Raw genomic sequence first — 23,384 nt, 5'->3', positions numbered from 1 at the left:
CGTTATCATCAAATCATCATTGACTTGTGTTGTCAGGGGGCTTCTCCTAGATTATTACTATTAGCCTAAAAGGCTGCATATCCTGCAACAAGAACTCATTGCCGAGAACTGAGCCCAGAGTTGCTGGTGGTTTCTTTACATTATAAATTAGGACTTTTTTGACTAGCTTACTTACTGCTGTCAGTGCTGGTGCCTGCAATCTAATAAATGCAAGAGCTGCATATATTATATCAAGACCAATGATGATGGTGTGAATTGGAGCACATAATATAGCATTGACTAAGTACAGTACTTACTTTCTACAAATAGTTGTGGGGTTTGTAATAGAATAATAATTTAAAATTAAAATAAACTTTTGTTGAGGAAAATCTTAGTGCTTTCTGTGTTTTTGTTTTGCCATATGCTGCAGTGGTTAATGGCTAGTATAGTGCTTACTCTGTTTTTAAATGATTTTATAACACAGCAATTCCTTAACAGGTGTCAAAATAGTAAAAGATTGATTTGCTCCCAAAGTGTTAATGCTGACCAGGAGAGAAAGGTAGTGGAGTACACTGGGCATTACAACTTGCTGAGTATGGGGCTGCATAGCCACAGACTGGTCAGAGTGCCCATGCTGTCCTTGTCCACCACTGAAAGGACCTACCAAAACAAGTCTGATCTACACAGACCCCACTTACTTGCAACTGATCCACTGCTAATAATGTCTTTGTATCGGTTTCCACGGGATACCTAAAGTGTTCTCGGGAAGTCCATATAAAACCTATAAAACATTATGTAGGTGGTTCTAACTGATCAATGCAGTTACTCAGGCAGAAAAAGAAGAAAAGGAGCAAAGCCTTGCACTTGTTTGTTTGACACTGTCTATCTCATCATGTCACATGTCCTCTCGGGTTTACTTTAAGGGCTTGCTTTTATTTTTTTGCAACAAATAAAGAGACATCATTTAAAGTTGGCACTAGAAAATGTAGCTCACTGCAGGAGGGAATATCACACTTTCCCACAGTCTCAATCCCAGATGGAAAGACAGCCAGTGCTAATCCTTCAGGCTGGGTAGAGTGCAGTCTTAGATTGTAAGCCCACAAGAGCAGCACTACCTCCCTTATTTTTTGTGTACTTGTAGAAGGAAAAAATGTATTATTTTTTATACTAATTTGTACTCCCTTTGTCTTATGCACCAGTCTTGTAATTATATTGTACAGCCCTACAGAAGATGATGTCAGAATCTGTGCCTTTGTTATCCTGCTGGTGGCAGCACCGGTGAAATTTGGTGCGGACTTCCGCTGCCCACCAACAGAAGGCTCTCGTCTTGCTGGGAGCTGTGTAGTTCCCTGGATCGCCAGCAGATGGAACTGTGAAGAGATTCTGGACAGTCACCTGATCAATATGCTGTATACCTCCTGTATTGTATATGTAACTTGGTGGGAGATGGATAATCTTACCTGAGACCTATGTAGTATATATATAATCTATATCGGGAGCCTGTACCTCCGAATAGTGGGGCGTGTCATGGGTGCTCAGGACTCCAGCCTCTTCCTGTCCCTCTTTAGTATATATAGGGTAGCCGTACACGGCACACTCAGCTCTGACTTGGGCTATAGTATGGGGGGCAATTTGTAATATTGTATATATGGTGGGATGTGTATGTTGTAAAGCACTATTGTATATATGTATAGCACCTTCTGAAAAAACTGTTTAGGTAAAATGTGATCTCATTAAGGGTTATGTACAGCACTATGCACATTTTGTAGCACTATTGTAAATGGCCTCCCCATCTTTGGGGTTGGATGGGACCATCACGTACTGAGGTGTCTGCAGTTGTGATATATATAGTCATCCTATGCAGTCATACTCTGGCCCCATTCACCCCAGTTGGTGAATAAGCAACTTACCTGTTGGATAGCTACACCCACTTGCCATAATTCAAGTGGAGGGGGATCAGCCAGGACCCCCATGGTGGAAGGTTGCAACCCCCTATTCAGGGTGTTCACTGGAGAGATACCATTATATAGTGGTGCTCTATTTTATTGATTTTAATCTGTTATAATAAAGTGTATACTACTTTCTATGTACCTATAGGGCAATAGTTTTTGCAGTATGCTGCATCCTTAAAGAGACTCTGAAGTCTCCAAAAATGCAAGTTTTTATTGCAAAAACCTGTTCAACATGATTGTCCTAACTAAAATCTAAGTAAAATCTAACTAAATCTCCCCAAATTCCCCGGGGCACACTGCGGGGAACGCTTCCGTGAGATCCAGAGCTTTCAGCTGCAGCTCTACCTCTACACGCGTCTATCAGCGCGTATCTCCACCTCCGCCCGCCCCTCTCAGTCTTCCTTCACTGAGAGGGGCGGAGGCGGAGATACGCGCTGATAGACGCGTGTAGAGGCAGAGCTGCAGCTGAAAGCTTTGCCTCTCACAGAAGCTCACGGGGCAGCAAAATCCACGACCAAGAAAGTCGTGGATTTTTCAAGGGGAGTTTGGGGGGATTTAGTTAGATTTCAGCCGCGGGTATGCAGCGTTTTAGTTAGGGCAATCATGTTGAACAGGTTTTTGCAATAAAAACCTGAATTTTCGGAGACTTCAGAGTCTCTTTAAAGGAATCCTTAAGTCTGTAAAAAAATGACTTTTACTCACCTGAGGCTTCTACCAGCCCCCTGCAGCTGTCCTGTTCTCACGCAGACTCGCTCGGATCCTCCTGTCCCCCACCAGCAACTACTGTCACTTTTGCTGACAGGCCGACAGCGCTGGCAACGCATTCCTGGTCGCAATAGCGCCCTCTATATTGCTATTGTGGCCGGGAACGCTAGGAATCACTCGCGTTCCCATGCCTGTCGGCAAAACCGGAAGTAGCTGCCGCCGGGGGCAGGAGGATCTGAGCATGTCTGCGTGGGCACAGGACGGCTGCAGGGGGCTGGTAAAAGCCCCAGGTGAGTAAAACTTTTTTTTAAGCAGACTTAAGTGCCCCTTTAAGGGTGGACTTCCTAGCAGCACATTGCTAGATCATTCTGGTACTTTGCAGTATTGTGACTCTGCCGTTTTCCCTGTGCTCCTATATCCTTGTCCTGAACTCTGAACTCCCGGGATTGACCCTTGCCAGTCCGACTATTCTTGCCTCCTGTGATATTCTGATTGCCTGGTTGATTATTGCCTGTCTGACATCTCTTACTTGCTGAATACGTTTTTCCGCTTCTGTATATATTTGTGTTCCCGTGTGTGACATTGTCATGGCCAATTCTAGACTTTTTGCTGCCTGAAGCAAACTTGTGAGGATGCACCTCTCCCCCCCCCTCCTGAATTGAAATATCTCGCACAGCAGCCGACAGCTTGCACTAGACTTTATAGCTGCGGTGAGACCCCCAAAAAACACCCTCAATGTAGGTAGGTAACCAGGTATAGGTACCCCCAGTATTGGTAGCTAAGTACAGATGCCCCCAGTATAGGTTGGCCAGACCCACTAGACTTCTGTCCCCAGACTTCTGCCGCCTGAGGAAGTCGCCTCACTTGCCATCATGGGAGGACCGGGCCTGGCAATTGTATATATTGTGTGATCTGAGTTATTGCATATTTGTTGTATATATATATATATATATATATATATATATATATATATATAGTTAGTCAGTTAGAGGGGTTCTGGTATTTGTGGTTCATCGTGTCACTGGTTGTATGTGTATTGTGGTTGTACATTTGAATTGCTGCACCTTTGTAAATAAGCACCTTATTCACCTTCTAATCCAACCTTTGCAGACCTCGGTATTTTCTTATATGTGATTTCTTGCTCCTGCCTTGTCTTGATAAGAATCTGCATGTGCAGATCCTTACAGATGATGGTCCTACTGTATATAAATAAATAATAATACTATAATGTATAATAATAATATAGGTAGATCACTCTTCCTATATACAACCTTCAAGTGAAATAAGAACACATTTTTCCACAGGCCCAGTCCTGCAGTGAATGAAAACCCTTCATCAAAAGCTGCAGAACTGTGTGACAACATGTGTGTTGTGATGCTGCGCAATGGCTGCTGCTTACAGGTGGGGTATTGGTTTATGGAGCTCTTCATGCCTGGAGCTAGAAAATGAGGAAGGAGTGGAGGTGGCAGATGAATGGAATGTTCCCTGTAGTGCTTTTATTGACTGTAAACAATTGATTCATTGTAACAATCTTATTGATTAAACTGTGAAAATTGAGTGGGCAGGGGAGAGTTGTAGCATAGACATAAACTGTGTTTTTTTATACAGTTATTTTTGAATATTAGTAAAAGAAAACAAAACACATAACACATTGTAAGCTAAATAAGGTTTTGCAGCTGTACTATGTCGCACCAGCAGCACAGGCAGCGGCAGGTACACTACGGGCAAAGGAAGAATGGACAGACCCCTGCAAGCACCCTTTATATTGGACTCACCTTGCCCAAAAAAAAACAAACAGTAAAATCTCTTGTGTTAGTTTTGAAATATAACACAATGTAGTTTAGTACAACTGGACTACCATGTTAAATTAGATGATCTTTTCTTCCTCAAACACGGTTTAAAAATAAATAGTACAACTCTACCCAGTGACAGGTAGGAAAGTATTTACTGTGAGGAAACTCACTTCAGGTCAAAGCGGTTAATTTGGCCATCAGCTGCACTGCAGCAAATTGGTGACTGAAGCAAATATCGGTGGTCAGGGGTTAAACTGGGTACCCAATGAATATCGAGATTAGGTGGCATGCACCTGATAAATAGCAGAAGAGAGAGCAAATGAAGCATCAAAGGCGGCGCGGATATCGGAATAAATTGTAGCTGGGTGAGTTAGGTTAAGTATTGGTAGCGGTCTCAAGCAGCCAACGTACTGGGGGAGAGCATGAAAAAACTCTGAACACTTTTGTCCAGTGTTTATATGAGTGTGCAACTTCAATTTTAACTGATTGCGGACCAAATTCTCTGGTCCCTTTTTTACTTTTGCAATTCTTGATCACTGTGGTTGGCTTACAGTGATCGGGAGGTCAGGAGCCAATGAAAGCGACTCCTGACTGAGTTACGGAGCTCAGCGCTCTCTAGACTGAGCTGAGTTCTGTGCTGGTGGGGAATGCTATTGTGTCCCGTGCACAGGATCAGGTGGCATTAAAACCACGCCGCATCAGGCTTAGGCAGCTATGAGTGTAGCGTAGTTTTTACTACACACAGTCCTGAACCAGGTAATAAATTAGTTTAAAAGTATTTGTTTAATGGAAGATTAGTGTTGGTCATGTCTAGGAGAACTCAGGGAGGAGCATATGATCAGTTTGGTCAGGTGATAGATATGGAAGTCTCTGATTTGTTAGTCATGATCATGTGTTAAAGCAGGAAGTGATCCCAACAAATCAGAGCTTTGCAAATCTATCAGTTGATCAAACAAATCACATGCATCTCCATGAGATTTCCAAGACATGACCATCACTACGGAACCTAAATGGAGATTGGCGTGACAGACAGTGGCCCGTATACAATTCCCTTTTTCTCCTTAGTTTTCTCCTAGGTGATGTTGTCATACCTTGTCATAAAATGCTTTTTAAACCACCAGCAAGAAAATACTTAAAATCATTTTGAAAGTACTTTTTTGCGACCAAGTGCTGCTGGATGGGTGAGGAAAAGCAAAAGAATTGTGAGCTCTCTTTAGTGTGGAGCTTTCATACACACAATCAGGAAAACATTTATGCAATAATGAGAGTTTAATACACCAGTGAAGGAAACTCTCAACATGATCTGTACAAGCATGGCACAAACAGGTGCTACATTTTTGAAGGGACCTTCCCTAAACCCTGCATGCAATTTCAAGCTCACTGCACTCCTTAGCTCCACAAATTACTAGTCTTACTACTAGTAGCTAAATTATTGCAATTGAGTTTTGCAATTTCTAGTTGGCGCCAGCCCTCATCGACAACTAATTAGGATTGTAAAGCTCTGTGTGGCTGATAAATAATGGAAAAAAACTCATGTGCTTGAGACAGTCGAAACTTTAAAGGTAGATTTTAATGTTAAACTACAAAATAAGACTGTGGGATGTGCCAGGAAAGGAGTACATATTAAATCGGTGCCACTCAGTTCGTCGCGGGGAGAGCCGAATGACGGCTCTCACCGCTGCCGCAAAACTTTGAGGCGGTTTTTTAATACTATTCCCCCTCCGAGTTGTTGCAACTCGGAGGGAGATGTAATTCGGGGTCTGGCAGCTGCCGGAGCCCTAAATTACTTCTACGCGCCCCACGCAGCATAACATAGCTGCTATGGGGCGCCCAACTTCGGCGCTCGGCTCTCAGAGCCGTGCGCCAAAATAAAACTGATCCGCCAGGAAAGTCCTATTTAGGTTTGGGACTATCAATATAATTGTTTACCTCTTTAGGGTATTTTCACCTCAGGTTTGCGTTAACAAGCTAGTGTTACTTTATTAAAAACTATTCTATTACTGCTCCTTGCTGCTTTCCCTGTTTTCCAGCTTAATGCACACTGTGAAGACTGTTCAGAGGAGCTAACGTAAGACAGAGTAATATATTTTCCATTATAATCCCAGGCTGGCACTAAGATGCTGTATCTAGGAAGAAGAGGAGAATATTTCATAGAAGAGAATGCATTACTTTAAATAAGCATTCCGCTTCCCTACACAAATTGAGTTATTATCCAGAAAACAATAGACCAGACCTTTACTTCGACAACATTGTGTGCCATCACAAACTAATGAGCAATAATGCACTGTATATTTCAAAGTGAAAGATGTCAAATGCTGCCATTATTCAAATTCCTTCCATGTTCAAGGTTTTAAGAGGCACAATCATGAAAGGAGATAGCACAGCTATACATGGGAGTAAAGGGAGAAAAAAAACTTGTTTTATTGTCTTCCAAATATTATAGCTTTCAATCTTCTGCAACTGTTTTAGCACCATGGAAACGACTGTAGTATTCTTGCTCTGAGAAGACTGGAGGGAAAAATGAGCAATATGTCATAATGACTTCATCTTGAAGAACCAGATGTCAATACAGTAACTACAAAGAAATTACGAAGCCCATTTCTCAAAGATAAGACACGCAGGCAACAAGTGCAGGAAAGGATACTCGTGTCCTTGAGGAAATTAAGACTGGGATTCGGTGAAAGCTGTGCCATTGTAAAAATGTGGGGATTTGAGATGAGAAAAAGAGCTTGCTCCAGATGATGAATCTTTAAAACAATGGTTGTTTAAATTAGCCTGAACATCCAGAGAGAATAGTTCCGTGGATGTGCTGATTATTGATGAAGTCTGTAATATGTTGCAGTAGACGTTTTTGATGCTTCTAATATACCATTGTAATGCAGGCTGCGTAAGCATGTTGGCCCTTAGGTAATTGTATTCATCCTGTCTGATGCCTTTTTATTTCTGCATTCCAGTCACCTGGGTGTTGTGTAAAAACGACCATATTCATGAGTAGCTCTTAACAAGTGTTAATGGCAGGCATCTCTGTTGGGCTCGCCGTATAAAAACAACACAAAACAGACCAACGCTTGCTTATCCTCAACCTAAATACATGCCAGTGAAAATATGGCAAGAGGAGGAAAATAGATACTGAAAACAGACCTGTGACATTCCTGCTTAAACAAATGAGGGTGGCACTTTGTAAACTAGATGGTTGTCCATGCAGTCCATTCAGCACTGCTGCTGGCCTTGGTCCTGAATGATGGTGCTGCCCCATTTCCTTGTAATCATCCTTTGCATCACAATGTGGCTGTCTCCATTTTTTGTCCATAATGAACTGTACTGCTCTTAGTATGAATGAGTGTGTGGCTGTGAAGTGGGATTTTGGACAGATGCCATGATTGTCAGGTGCAGGGTTGCATATGGCAATTTGTTCTTCACTGTTTGCTTTTGGGGGGCCCCCTTTAAATCCCCCCAATTTACTATTACCACCATTCTTTTACTATTACCACCTTTCTTTTTGAGGGACACAGAGGTATGGAAGAGTCCATTGCCCACCATTGTGATATGGGTATGATTTGAGTATCAACAGGCTTTGCCAGTGTGGCTTGATGTTCATCAATTGACAGGGGAACATATTTTTTTGTAGTTTGAAGTATGGGTGCATGACTGAATGAATTCCACTGCAATTGCACCTCATTCATGTTAAAAAAATATTTTTTCTAGGTAGTTTTGATTGATGGGGAACAAATAATTGGCACAAGCTGATCTGTCAGGCCATGCCTGGTCTCACTATCAGACTTTTATAAGGTGTGGCCTGTTGCTATTACAGCTATTGCTAAGATCTGTTCTGCCCAGCCCTGGAGCTACTCTGTGCAATGTATGAATACCTGGGCAGAGAACAGTGGACTTCTGGTGTGTGTGCTACTGTTGTTTGAGGCAAGACTGAGTCTCCCCTAGGACAAGCCATGTCTGCTAGCTATATGCTGTAAGAGTGGGTAGCCCAGATGCTGTAACTGGGGCCCCACTGCGTAAGAAGTATACGAGCCCCTGGACTGCTGTTGCTACTGCTAGAGTGGAACCTGATTCTGCAGACAGAGCCTCAATGGACTAACCAGCCGACTGGTAACTAAAAGCTTTAACCTTACATCATCTGTGAAAATAAGTTAGCTGGGATTTGCGGTTTCCTTCCTATGTGTTTGTTTATTTCTAGAATTTACGCTCTGCTTCATTATTATGCCACTGTCTGGACTTGTGACTTGCTGGGACTTTTGGCTTGACCTTTGTTGCTCTGCTACCTGAGCTTACAACTTGCTGTAAATAACTTTTGTATTTATTACCTTTATTTTGGTGTGCACTATGTGCCAAAAAATGCTTATCAGCAGGGCCGGATTTAGGGGCAGGCCCCCGAGGCCTGGAACTAGGGCGACAGAATCTGCTACATTCCGAAGGGCGGGTGACAGGTTAACTGCACCTGTCATCTGCCATAAGAGCTGCTCGCCCACTCTGGAAGTCCGCAGCCGCCCTGCTCTGACTGTCCGTCTGAGCCTGTCTGTGTGAACAGAGCAGCTCTGCGATTGCCAGCTAGGAGCAGTGCACTGTGAGGCTGCAGCTTCCTGCACGCAGATTCTCTCTCCCAAGTCTGCCCCGGGCAGTGGTGACTTCCTATACAGCCGGTAACACTCTCTAACCTTTATCAATCAATGTGACATCAGCCAGCCAGGAGTGTAGAGTGGATGTGAAGGTCTGGTGTCTCCCGGTGCAGCTGGGGTTGATTTATTATGGATGAGAATCCTAGTGTGCAGGCAGCGTGCAGCTCCAGAGTCCAGACCTTCTTCCCCCTCCTTGGAAAAAGTTTCTCTGCTGTGCACAGCCATCACCTCACTCCCAGCGTGTGTGATGCCAGAGGGTCTGACAGCAGGGGAGATAAAGGCTGCTGTAAGTAGACACCATTGAAATTAATGTACTGTATGACTGATGTTCACTGTGCCGACCCCCGACCCCGGAAACAAATGTCCTAATTTCTTAAGATAACTATACCTAGGGGGCTTCTTACCAGTCCCCATCCTCTCTTTGTTGTGATACATAAGGCTGTCACACTGGGATTCTAATACTCTTGATCTGCCTCTGTCCACTCTGTGAGCTTCTATTCAGATGTGTACAGCAGCCACAGCCCTGTAGTCCAGCTCCTTGATCGTTGTACAGCCTGTATTTTCGCAGTTTGGCACTATAAATTCCCCAACTGGCCCTGTCGGGTTTCACAGGGACCAATCACACATAGCTGGGAGTGTTCTGCACATGTGCAATTTGTGCAACATTATTTGCGCAGAACTTTCCCAGCCATGGGATTTCAATTCTAAGGTGTATGTGGCCAGCCTGGGAACACACATGTGCAGTGGCGCAAGACTGGGCTCGATCATAGACTCCACTGCAGGATAACATAGGGGATCAGGAGGACGGCAATTAAGCAGATGGATTCAAGGTGGCTGGAGGAAGCCCCAGGTAAGTATAAAACCTTATACTTTGGCTTCAATTCACTGAGCTTATCAAACACTTTATCAAACATTTGATAATTGATAATTTACCTCATGGGTAAAATCTAATTTTGAATTCACTAAGGTATTATAGAGCGTTATTGAACATTTTATCGATAAAACGTTCAATAAATCTATAACACCTTAGTGAATTTTAGATTTACCCATGAGGAAAATTATCAAACGTTTGATAAAGTGTTTGATAAGCTTAGTGAATTGAGGCCTATATCTCAGGTTTATTTTAAAGTGTACCTGAGACATGAGAAAAGTTCTATTTTACTAACCTGGGGCTTCTTCCATTCCCTCATAGCCTTACGGGTCCCTGGGTTTCTTCTTATCTGTTACATTGTGTCGCTGTCCCCATCCAAAAGCTTGCCCACTAGACCAGTTGTGGGCTACTGCGTATGCCCTTGCCATGCACCTCCTCAGTTGTGCTCCTGTGGATGGGAGTATTCTGCGCATGAGTAGAATACTGCCAGCCATTGGAGTACGATCAAGGAAGTGTGTAGCTTTGGCTGTGCATATGCAGTACCCCACTAGCGATTTTTAAGAGGGAAATAGCGTTAATGTTGGGGGCGGTTGGTGACAGTGGGCCTAGGGTGGAAAAAAGTACAAATCCGGCCCTGCTTATCAGACCAATCATCACAAGAGTTCTTTTATGCCCACACTCCTATTATAACACTTTTTTATGTTTTACTTGTGTAAGCTCCTCCAAGTACACCAGCATTTTTCCACAGTAAAACCACTATATGGGGTTGATTCATTAAGCTGCGCTGCTAAAGCAGCGCAGCTTAACCACTTCCCGACCGCCTAACGCACAGCGGCGGCTAGGAAGTGGAGCCCTGAAGGACCGGCTCACCCACAGAGGCGGCGGTCCTTCTAAGGGCATGGGCGGAGCGATCGCGTCATCCGTGACGCGATCCTCCGCCGGTGCCTGTCACCGCTCGCCCGCCGCAACATCCCGCCGGCTATACGGAAGCGCCGGCGGGATGTTAACCCCGCGATCGCCGCATACAAAGTGTATAATACACTTTGTAATGTTTACAAAGTGTATTATACAGGCTGCCTCCTGCCCTGGTGGTCCCAGTGTCCGAGGGACCACCAGGGCAGGCTGCAGCCACCCTAGTCTGCACCCAAGCACACTGATTTCTCCCCCCCTGCCCCAGATCGCCCACAGCACCCATCAGACCCCCCCCCTGCCCACCCCCCAGACCCCTGTTTGCACCCAATCACCCCCCTAATCACCCATCAATCACTCCCTGTCACTATCTGTCAACGCTATTTTTTTTTTATCCCCCCCCTGCTTCCTGCCCCCTCCTGATCACCCCCACCCCTCAGATTCTCCCCAGACCCCCCCCCCCCCGACCACTCCCCCCCTGTTTACTGTATGCATCTATCCCCCTGATCACCTGTCAATCACCTGTCAATCACCTGTCAATCACCCGTCAATCACCCGTCAATCTCCCCCTGTCACTGCCACCCATCAATCAGCCCCTAACCTGCCCCTTGCGGGCAATCTGATCACCCCCCCACACCAATAGATCGCCCACAGATCCGACATCAGATCACCTCCCAAATCCATTGTTTACATCTATTCTCTCCTCTAAACACCCACTAATTACCCATCAATCACCCCCTATCACCACCTGTCACTTTTACCTATCAGATCAGACCCTAATCTGCCCCTTGCGGGCACCCAATCACCCGCCCACATGCTCAGATTGCCCTCTGACCCCCCCTTATCAATTCACCAGTGCATTAATTACATCTGTTCTTCCCTGTAATAACCCACTGATCACCTGTCAATCACCTGCCAATCACCTATCACCCATCAATCACCCCCTGTCACCCCCTGTCACTGCCACCCATCAATCAGCCCCTAACCTGCCCCTTGCGGGCAATCTGATCACCCACCCACACCATTAGATCGCCCGCAAACCCGCCGTCAGATTACCTCCCAAATGTATCGTTTACATCTGTTATCTTCTCTAAACACCCACTAATTACCCATCAATCACCCATCAATCACCCCCTATCACCACCTGTCACTGTTACCTATCAGATCAGACCCTAATCTGCCCCTTGCGGGCACCCAATCACCCGCCCACACGTTCAGATTGCCCTCAGACCCCCCCCCCCCTTATCAATTCGCCAGTGCATTAATTACATCTGTCCTTCCCTGTAATAACCCACTGATCACCTGTCAATCACCTGCCAATCACCTATCACCCATCAATCACCCCCTGTCACTGCCACCCAACAATCAGCCCCTAACCTGCCCCTTTGCGGGCAATCTGATCACCCACCCACACCAATAGATCGCCCGCAGATCCGACATCAGATCACCACCCAAGCGCAGTGTTTCCATCTATTCTCTCCTCTAAACACCCACTAATTACCCATCAATCACCCCCTATCACCACCTGTCACCGTTACCCATCAGATCAGACCCTAATCTGCCCCTTGCGGGCACCCAATCACCCGCCTACACGCTCAGATTGCCCTCAGACCCCCCCTTATCAATTCGCCAGTGCAATATTTACATCTGTCCTTCCCTGTAATAACCCACTGATCACCTGTCAATCACCTGCCAATCACCTATCACCCATCAATCACCCCCTGTCACTGCCACCCATCAATCACCCCCTGTCACTGACACCCATCAATCACCCGCTGTCACTGCCACCCATCAATCAGCCCCTAACCTGCCCCTTGCGGGCAAACTGATCACCCACCCACACCAATAGATCGCCCGCAGATCCGACATCAGATCACCACCCAAGCGCAGTGTTTCCATCTATTCTCTACCCTAAACACCCACTAATTACCCATCAATCACCCCCTGTCACTGCTACCTATCAGATTAGACCCCTATCTGCCCCTAGGGCACTCAATCACCCGCCCACACCCTCAGAATGCCCTCAGACCCCAGCCCTGATCACCTCGCCAGTGCATTGCTTGCATCTATTCCCCCTCTCTAATCACACCTTGAGACACCCATCAATCACCTCCTGTCACCCCCTAGCACACCTACCCATCAGATCAGGCCCCAATTTGCCCCGTGTGGGCTCCTGATCACTCGGCCAAACCCTCAGATCCCCCTCAGACCCCCTTCCGATCACCTCCCCAGTGCATTGATTGCATCTATTTTCCCCTCTAACCACCCCCTGAGACACCCATCAATCACCTCCTGTCACCCCCCTAGCACTCCTATCCATCAGATCAGGCCCAATACAACCTGTCATCTAAAAGACCACCCTGCTTATGACCGGTTCCACAAAATTCGCCCCCTCATAGACCACCTGTCATCAAAATTTGCAGATGCTTATACCCCTGAACAGTCATTTTGAGACATTTGGTTTCCAGACTACTCACGGTTTTGGGCCTGTAAAATGCCAGGGCGGTATAGGAACCCCACAAGTGACCCCATTTTAGAAAAAAAGACACCCCAAGGTATTCTGTTAGGTGTATGACGAGTTCATAGAAGATTTTATTTTTTGTCAAAAGTTAGCGGAAATTAATTTTTATTGGTTTTTTTTCTCAAAGTGTCATTTTTCACTAACTTGTGACAAAAAATTAAATCTTCTATGAACTCGCCATACACCTAACGGAATACCTTGGGGTGTCTTCTTTCTAAAATGGGGTCACTTGTGGGGTTTCTATACTGCCCTGGCATTTTAGGGGCCCTAAACCGCGAGGAGTAGTCTAGAAAACAAATGCTTCAAAATGATCTGTGAATAGGACGTTGGGCCCCTTAGCGCACCTAGGCTGCAAAAAAGTGTCACACATGTGGTACCGCCGTACTCAGGAAAAGTAGTATAATGTGTTTTGGGGTGTATTTTTACACATACCCATGCTGGGTGGGAGAAATTTCTATGTAAATGGACAATTGTGTGTAAAAAAATCAAACAATTGTCATTTACAGAGATATTTCTCCCACTTAGCATGGGTATGTGTAAAAATACACCCCAAAACGCATTACACTACTTCTCCTGAGTACGGCGGTACCACGTGTGGCCCTTTTTTACACCCTAAGCACGCGAAGGGGCCCAAAGTCCAATGAGTACCTTTAGGATTTCACAGGTCATTTTGCGACATTTGGTTTCAAGACTACTCCTCACGGTTTAGGGCCCCTAAAATGCCAGGGCAGTATAGGAACCCCACAAATGACCCCATTCTAGAAAGAAGACACCCAAAGGTATTCCGTACGGAGTATGGTGAGTTCATAGAAGATTTTATTTTTTGTCACAAGTTAGCGGAAAATGACACTTTGTGAAAAAAAACTATTAAAATCAATTTCCGCTAACTTGTGACAAAAAATAAAAACTTCTATGAACTCACCATACTCCTAACGGAATACCTTGGGGTGTCTTCTTTCTAAAATGGGGTCATTAGTGGGGTTCCTATACTGCCCTGGCATTTTAGGGGCCCCGAGGAGTAGTCTTGAAACAAAAATGACCTGTGAAATCCTAAAGGTACTCATTGGACTTTGGGCCCCTTAGTGCAGTTAGGGTGCAAAAAAGTGCCACACATGTGGTATCGCCGTACTCGGGAGAAGTAGTATAATGTGTTTTGGGGTGTATTTTTACACATACCCATGCTGGGTGGGAGAAATACCTCTGTAAATGACAATCTTTTGATTTTTTTACACACAATTGTCCATTTACAGAGGTATTTCTCCCACCCAGCATGGGTATGTGTAAAAATACACCCCAAAACACATTGTACTACTTCTCCCGAGTATGGCGATACCACATGTGTGGCACTTTTTTGCACCCTAACTGCGCTAAAGGGCCCAAAGTCCAATGAGTACCTTTAGGATTTCACAGGTCATTTTGAGAAATTTCGTTTCAAGACTACTCCTCACGGTTTAGGGCCCCTAAAATGCCAGGGCAGTATAGGAACCCCACAAATGACCCCATTTTAGAAAGAAGACACCCCAAGGTATTCCGTTAGTAGTATGGCGAGTTCATAGAAGATTTTATTTTTTGTCACAAGTTAGCGGAAATTGATTTTAATTGTGTTTTTTCACAAAGTGTCATTTTCCGCTAACTTTTGACAAAAAATAAAATCTTCTATGAACTCACCATACTCCTAACGGAATACCTTGGGGTGTCTTCTTTCTAAAATGGGGTCATTTGTGGGGTTCCTATACTGCCCTGGCATTTTAGGGGCCCTAAACCATGAGGAGTAGTCTTGAAACGAAATTTCTCAAAATGACCTGTGAAATCCTAAAGGTACTCATTGGACTTTGGGCCCTTTAGCGCAGTTAGGGTGCAAAAAAGTGCCACACATGTGGTATCGCCGTACTCAGAAGAAGTAGTATAATGTGTTTTGTGGTGTATTTTTACACATACCCATGCTGAGTGGGAGAAAGATCTCTGTAAATGGACAATTGTGTGTAAAAAAAATTAACAAATTGTCATTTACAGAGATATTTCTCCCACCCAGCATTGGTATGTGTAAAAATACACCCCAAAACACATTATACTACTTCTCCTGAGTACGGCAATACCACATGTGTGGCACTTTTTTGCAGCCTAACTGCGCTAAGGGGTCCAAAGTCCAATGAGCACCTTTAGGCTTTACAGGGGTGCTTACAATTTAGCACCCCCCAAAATGTCAGGACAGTAAACACACCCCACAAATGACCCCATTTTGGAAAGTAGACCCTTCAAGGTATTCAGAGAGGGGCATGGTGAGTCCGTGGCAGATTTCATTTTTTTTTGTCGCAAGTTAGAAGAAATGGAAACTTTTTTTTTTCTCACAAAGTGTCATTTTCCGCTTACTTGTGACAAAAAATAATATCTTCTATGAACTCACTATGCCTCTCAGTGAATACTTTGGGATGTCTTCTTTCCAAAATGGGGTCATTTGGGGGGTATTTATACTATCCTGGAATTCTAGCCCCTCATGAAACATGACAGGGGGTCAGAAAAGTCAGAGATGCTTGAAAATGGGAAAATTCACTTTTTGCACCATAGTTTGTAAACGCTATAACTTTTACCCAAACCAATAAATATACACTGAATGGGGTTTTTTTTTTATCAAAAACATGTTTGTCCACATTTTTCGCGCTGCATGTATACAGAAATTTTACTTTATTTGAAAAATGTCAGCACAGAAAGTTAAAAAAATCATTTTTTTGCCAAAATTCATGTCTTTTTTGATGAATATAATAAAAAGTAAAAATCGCAGGAGCAATCAAATAGCACCAAAAGAAAGCTTTATTAGTGACAAGAAAAGGAGCCAAAATTCATTTAGGTGGTAGGTTGTATGAGCGAGCAATAAACCGTGAAAGCTGCAGTGGTCTGAATGGAAAAAAAGTGGCTGGTCCTTAAGGGGTAGAAAGCCCTAGGTCCTCAAGTGGTTAATGAGAGGAACATAAGCTCAGCGCACGCTATGCTTCGGTAGTGCAGCTAGTGTGCGCTGGTAATTAACGCCCGCTCCTTCTGAGCAACGGCGGCTCCACTGAGTCTGCCCTGAACCTCGGCGGGTCCAGTGGTTTTAATGGACGTGATCCCTGCACTTTCATTGTCCGAAAAGGCTGCCTGTCAAGCTTTAGCACCGCAGATTAATGAATCAACCCCTTAGTTTTGTGCTTAGTGTTGCCATTGTGTAAGGTTTTTTTACATGGAACAGTTTTCAGTAATCTCAACTTGTTAACAGCAGATATTTTTTCTTTATCTAGTTTCTTTCTTTCTACACAGATAATTCTGTTTCATTTAATGATTATAATGTATCTCCATGTTATCTTGTTTAATCAGGCATTGCACAATGTGTCTGCAAATTCATTCACTATTTACAAGAGTTTCAGGAATAACTGATGTGGTTTTTAAAGCAATGTCTGGTCACACTATGTATAAAATTAAGTTTTTTTTCTTATTTTTTTTTTACTTTATGTACATTATAGGTCATCAGTTGATCAGTTAAAACTATTTATAAAAGCATCCTCTCTTTTGAGTATTTTCTCACAAGTGCCTACAACACATATATATTACTAACGACTTATCTTGTTTCATTTGAAAATTTGTCATTTTCAAACTAATATCATTGAGATTATGTATAAGGTTCTTTTTGTAGCCTATAAGATACAACTGCCAGAGTTACTCTATAAGGGTTAAATAAAGAACACACAATGGCAGTGAATGATATGTCACTGCTGAATAATCTAAAGAGCATAGCTCTTGCCTGACTGGTTCAATAAATTGTAAGTACATTTGCAGTAGGCATGTCTGCATAAGTAACAGAGTGTAAGGCTTATCTTCAGGGTGACTGGATGTAATGTATATCTCCTTTCAGATTACTTCTGTGTACTTAACATTTAAATTTATTGGCTGACAAACATTTTCTTGTACCATCTGCTGCACAGCATTAGACTTCCTGTAACTAAAGATGTCAAAGCCCAGGAGGGTATGCATTAACACAAATAAATTCATTTAATATAATTGAGCATAATTGAACATGTGATGTTTAACATAATAATATTTAGCAGATGCGAAAATAATAGGATACTAATTCATGATAAACCCCATGTGGCAAATGTCTCTTCAGTCACAGAACGTGGCATTTAGGCAATGGAATTGCCAAACCAGTGTGTGGATGAGGAAACGTAAACACCTCACCTTTTATGTGACTAGTTGAATGTTTCTGTGTCAGCTTTATTGAAATGATGTGCATTTACAGAACAAATGAAACATCACTGATGTATTTATTTTGTTTAAACAGGACGACCAATCAGAAATGAGCGTGTACCTTGTAGCTGTGAAGTTTATGTAATAAGACAGTGAAAGGTGCTGTAATCCTCAAGTAACGTGATCATCCTTTATTGTTCAGACTTTTGTAAAGTAAATTATGACTGTTTACTATAATATAAATCCAAATTCCTGCATTTTCTTTACTCTAAGTTTTGGATAATGAGGTTAGGATCTCTTCAGTATTTTTATTGATGCCATCATGTGAACTGTTCTCATCCTTAAGAGTTGTCAGCATTTCCTGTACAAACAGAACATAACGAAATCTTTTATGGAGAGGCACACTATTCAAGTTGGTTCACTGCTGCTTTAGTTTGACTTTTAGAGACATACAACATACACACAACTACAGATTGAAGTTCTTCTCTAACTTTGCCTGATTAAAGGGATACTTAAAGGGATACTGTAGGGGGGTCGGGGGAAAATGAGTTGAACTTACCCGGGATTTCTAATGGTCCCCCGCAGACATCCTGTGCCTGCACAGCCACTCACCGATGCTTCAGCCCTGCCTCCAGTTCACTTCTGGAATTTCTGACTTTAAAGTCTAAAAACCACTGCGCCTGCGTTGCCGTGTCCTCACTTCCGCTGATGTCACCAGGAGCGTACTGCGCAGGCACAGACCATACTGGGCCTGCGCAGTGCTCTCCTGGTGACATCAGCGGAAGCGAGGATCTGGCAACGCAGGCGCAGTGGTTTTCAGACTTTAACCACTTCACCACTGAGGGGTTTTACCCCCTGACCACCAGAGCAATTTTCACCTTTCAGCGCTCCTTCCATTCATTCTTCTATAACTTTATTATTACTTATCCCAATGAAATGAACTATATCTTGTTTTTTTCGCCACCAATTGGGCTTTCTTTAGGTGGGACATTATGCCAAGAATTATTTTATTCTAAATGTGTTTTAATGGGGAAATAGGAAAAAATGTGGGAAAAAATTATTATTTTTCAGTTTTCGGCCATTATAGTTTTTAAATAAAGCATGCTACTGTAATTAAAACCCATGAAATGTATTAACCCATTTGTCCCGGTTATAAAACCATTTAAATTATGTCCCTATCACAATGTTTGACGACAATATTTTATTTGGAAATAAAGGTGCATTTTTTTCAGTTTTGCATCCATCCCTAATTACAAGCCCGCAGTTTATAAAGTAACAGTGTTATACCCTCTTGACATAAATATTTAAAAAGTTCAGTCCCTAAGGTAACTATTTATGTTTTTTTTTTTATTGTATTTTTTTTTTTTTTTAATTAGAAAAAAAAAATAAAAATTGGGGAGTGTGGGAGGTAATGAGTTAATTTATTGTGTAAATGTAATGTTTGTATATGTAAAATGCTTTTAGGGTGTAGTTTACTATTTGGCCACAAGATGGCCACAGAGTGTTTGTTTACATGCGCCCTGTAAGCGTCTGGAAGGACGCTTACAGGAAGCAGTAGGAGGCTGGGAGACTCACAATGATCTCGCTGTTTCTGAAAGAAGCAGCAGATCATTGCGGGGGCTAGATCAACGAACGGGAATGGATTTTCCCGTTCATCGATCTCTGGGCGAGCGGGCGGCGGCGTGCACGAGCGGCGGGTGCGCGCGCACGAACGGCGGGAGCGCGGACAGCGGCGGTAGCACGGAAGGTACGGATTTCTCCGTCCCTGGTTTTTTAGGGGGGAAAATAGGGACGGAGAAATTCGTACCGCCGGGGGTAAAGTGGTTAAAGTCTGAAATTCCAGAAGTGAACTGGAGGCGGGGCTGAAGCATCGGTGAGTGGCTGTGCGGGCACAGGATGTCTGCGGGGGACCATTAGAAGCCCCGGGTAAGTTCAACTCATTCTCCCCCGACCCCCCTACAGTATCCCTTTAAGTCAGATTTTAAAAAAAGGCAGTTTTACTTACCTGGGGCTTCTACCAACCCCTGCAGTCGCCCTGTGCCTGAGCTGGTCCTCAACAGGCCTCCGGTCCTCCACCGCGGCTCAGTGTCGCTTTCGGCTACTGAGTCTGTCGCTGGCCACTGCGCCTGCGTGGCCCTGGCCAGGCACATCCTCATTTGCACTCACCGGGAGCATCCTGCACAGGCGCAGTGCGATTTGATTTCCGGTTGTTTTGGTGATTGATTTTGTATAGAAGTGTTCAGAAATTTCATCCGAAAAATGATTGAAAATTAATCGGACCTGTCAGAAATAATCGTTTCGACCTGACGATCTGATGGGAAATTGCATGGTGTGCACCAGGCATAAGACACAATTTTACTATGATGTTACCTAACCCTACTCTTCCTCTACCTATGCCTAACCCTAAGATCCTCCCCCACCCACCTTGCTGCCTAACCTTAACCAACACCCTCGTGCCTAATTTTAACTACTCCCCCTTCACCGGCTTACCTTAAAGGGGCAAAACAAATCAGAAATTGACTGTTGAATTGGGCTGCAAAAGCTTGATGTGTACTTCACCTAACCACATCTGTCACTATCTTTAATAGGTGTACTTTAAACAGCAATGCATCACCAGTTTCTGTTATATAGAAGCTACAGGAAGGAAACTGTAGTCTGAGGGATTAACGGCTTATAGCACAAAATCATAAAGTGGACTCAGTTCCCAGTTGTGACCAGTGCAAATTATGCTTGTGCTAGAATGTTACCTAAAGAGCCATGGCCTTGTTTCACGAAATAAATGGACCCACTAGGAATACCAGTCATCAGTCATTTGCTCTTCTTATGTCAGGAGGGAGCAGCAAGTAGCTGCTATAAATGATGACTTATTCTCAATTCCCTCCAGCCCATTAGTTATGCTGTTATTGTCAGGCCAAATAGATATCAAATAAGAAAACCACATGGACAACGTTTAGTAGCAGAAAAAGCTCCTTAATGGTACAGTTTGATTTTATTTCTAGATGACTTGATTATGACTTTGATTTTGTTTCCTGAAGATTAAAAATAGAATGCATTTTACAGCAACCTTTTTCACATTTCATGATAAATTTCCTAAATTTCCTAAATTTAAAGTGAAATTTATTAAACATTTAGTATAGCTGAAAATTTAAACACACCCCTTATATATATTGGCAAGTTCATCTGAAAGCCTGTAATTTCTGAGTATTACAACAAGAAACATCTGACCAAGCTGGTAGTTAAAGCGGAATACAACCCAGAATTTCTTCTTTGGTCTAAAAGATTATTTACAGCATACAATATACTAACACAATGTTTTTTTTTTTTTTTTGAGTAAAACAGCATTCAAAGGGTTACATCACAGGTCTGACTCTTCTGCGGGGAGAACCCGCAGCCGAACTGCTTATAATCTTATCTTGTGTACACATTCTTTACTTGATACATTTATGTAAACATTCTCTGGCTGTGCTGGACTTCAGCTGATGAGTGCTGCAGTGAAAAACAGATGAAAAATAACTGCTGGCAGCTTTTAAAACAGAATGACAACAGTTATAGATAAAATGCACCAGCAGCTTTTAAAGTAAATTAACTGAACTTTGGGAAGTTATAATATCTAAATTAATATTAATACTTGTGCACAAAAGCAAATATGATAATTGTATGGGTTATAAAAAGTAGGAAAACACATTTTTGTTGAAAATTTTGTCAGAGTTTTAAACCGCTTTAAGTGTAGCCACACACACGTTATCTACAGGCCCACCGGATTTTGCCACTGAAGCTAGTTAGTGAGGCTACCAGTTTCCCAGTCACCAAAACAGTTCTATAGCAAGACTCTACAATATGGAAAGATGACAAGCTAACATTTACCATTCCCAGAGATTCTGGCCTCAGGAGCACCTTCTGAGTTATTTAAAAGAAAATAAAGGCACTTCTGGGTGTCCACATGTAACTAGAGATGGCCAGTGAGATGCAAATAATACTGGCTTGCATGTCATTTTAAATCATGCTTCAACCTGGACAACACCAATGCACTTCTAGTCAATTCTAATTGGCAAAATTCCAAGTTGCATACAAAATAGCATTACATTTGCATGCAAGCCTAAATTATTAGCATCTCATTCACCATTTCACTGTATTTGTCCCCTGTGGTAATAAGTTTCTCGTGATGACCAGTTTATTCATAAATGTAAAAACTGTATGTGGTGCATCTTTTACATTGTTTACCAGCTGTTTGGCCTCCATTTTTACCCCTTTCCGCTCCACTGTCAGACACGGTTGTTTAAAGTGACACTGAAGCGGAATAAAACTTATGATATAATGAATTGTATGTGTAGTACAGATAATTAATAAAAAATTAGTAGCAAAATAAATTAAATTAGTAGAAAATTAAATTAACGAAATAAATAAAATAGCAAAGAAAAGAGTCTCGTATTTTTATTTTCAGTTTGCATCACTCTATCATGTTTGCAATTACAAACCACACTCTGTATTTTAAACTATGAAACAGAGCAGAGCTAATGACCCTTTGAACTCTTCTGCAGTAAAAGCTTATCTGAAGTTATGTCTCACTGTTTCTTTGATGTATAAGTGCTTTAGAAAATAGGACTGTCTCAGACCCAAGTTGGGGCTTACAGAGATAAGATTTATTACAGCAGAAACATTTATGATTATATTGGAATGCTTGCAACGCAGGATCAGGATGTAGACTGCATATTACACGCACACAGTGGAAAGTGGAATTTGATTTTAAGGCTGACAATCCCGCATTAGTGCACATGTTCTAAGATAGCCATGCTGGAAGCCTTTAGCATTACCCGTAAGTCCAGTTCAATATGCAAAACACCTTCACCATGTAGCTGCAAGACGTCAACAGGCAAAGAACTAAGTTGTTAGAACTATGCACACAGTTCAAGAGGCCATAACAGTTGCAAGTTAAGCTGTTAATCACACACATAGGCTGCAAAAAGCCAGTGGCCAAGCAAGCTCAAAGATCAGGCTGATTCATGATACAAGGGCCTCGATTCATAAACAGCAGTGCGATAACAAAAATCTTGTCGGGAAAATACCGCACTCAGTATTTTCCCGGTCTGTGTGCTAATTCATAAACATTTCCCCAGCTGCCCTTGGAGGTCGGTAAATTACCGCAGCCCATTGAGCGGTAGAGTAGAGCAGTGTCCCGATTCCCTCTTTGCCCTCCAGAAATGAATCACACAGACGGCTCTCTCTGGCTCTCCCACTGATGACTCAGACAGATGAGTCACACAGTCTTTCCCTGCCTGCAGAAATTACTCACACAGCCGACTCTTTCCACTGATGACTCAGACAGATGAGTCACACAGTCTTTCCCTGCCTGCTGAAATGATTCACACAGACGTCTCTCCGGCTCTCTCCATAGATGAATCAAACAGACTTTCGGATCTCTGCACTTTGCATTAATCAGAGCTGTCAGAGCTGTCGGTAACTTGTTAAGACCTCACCAGAGGTGTCGGTAACTACCGCCAGGCTTACCGCATGTTGCAGGCTTTATGAATTGACATTTGCTGACAATTTACTGACATGTGTTGTCGGTAAGTGCAGCCAAGTCGGTAATTTAGCTCCCTCGTCGGTAATGTCAGCTTTTCATGCGGTAACAGCCTTTATGAATTGACATTTTGCTAAGTGGTCGGTAAAGTCTGCTGTTTTCAGCATTACCGCATGAGGTAATGCTTTATGAATCGAGGCCAAGGAGTCCCTCTAGCATGGCCATGACAGTGGTCATAGCAGTTATAGCAGCTGCCACAGGGTCTTGACCAGTGCAGGACCTCATGGCAG

General features: G+C 43.2%; 1 protein-coding gene across 2 annotated transcripts in view; it reads right to left on the bottom strand.

The window, feature by feature from the left end:
* The window catches only part of LOC137552128 (dynein axonemal assembly factor 5-like), a 625,885-nt gene that overhangs the window by 44,879 nt on the left and 557,622 nt on the right, over positions 1–23,384 (bottom strand). The window contains exon 6 of one of the 2 annotated variants that reach the window (XM_068271377.1): positions 17,854–17,937. The exons of the other annotated variant lie outside the window; for it this stretch is intronic. The gene's annotated coding sequence lies outside the window, so the exon portion shown is untranslated. Of the gene's footprint in view, positions 1–17,853; positions 17,938–23,384 lie in introns of those variants that run through there. 2 annotated transcript variants of the gene reach the window in all.

The sequence above is a fragment of the Hyperolius riggenbachi genome, chromosome 1 (genome assembly GCF_040937935.1).
Source record: "Hyperolius riggenbachi isolate aHypRig1 chromosome 1, aHypRig1.pri, whole genome shotgun sequence".
Taxonomy (NCBI): domain Eukaryota; kingdom Metazoa; phylum Chordata; class Amphibia; order Anura; family Hyperoliidae; genus Hyperolius; species Hyperolius riggenbachi.
Note: the sequence above shows the minus strand (reverse complement) of the source record. Positions and strands in the feature narration are given on the sequence as shown.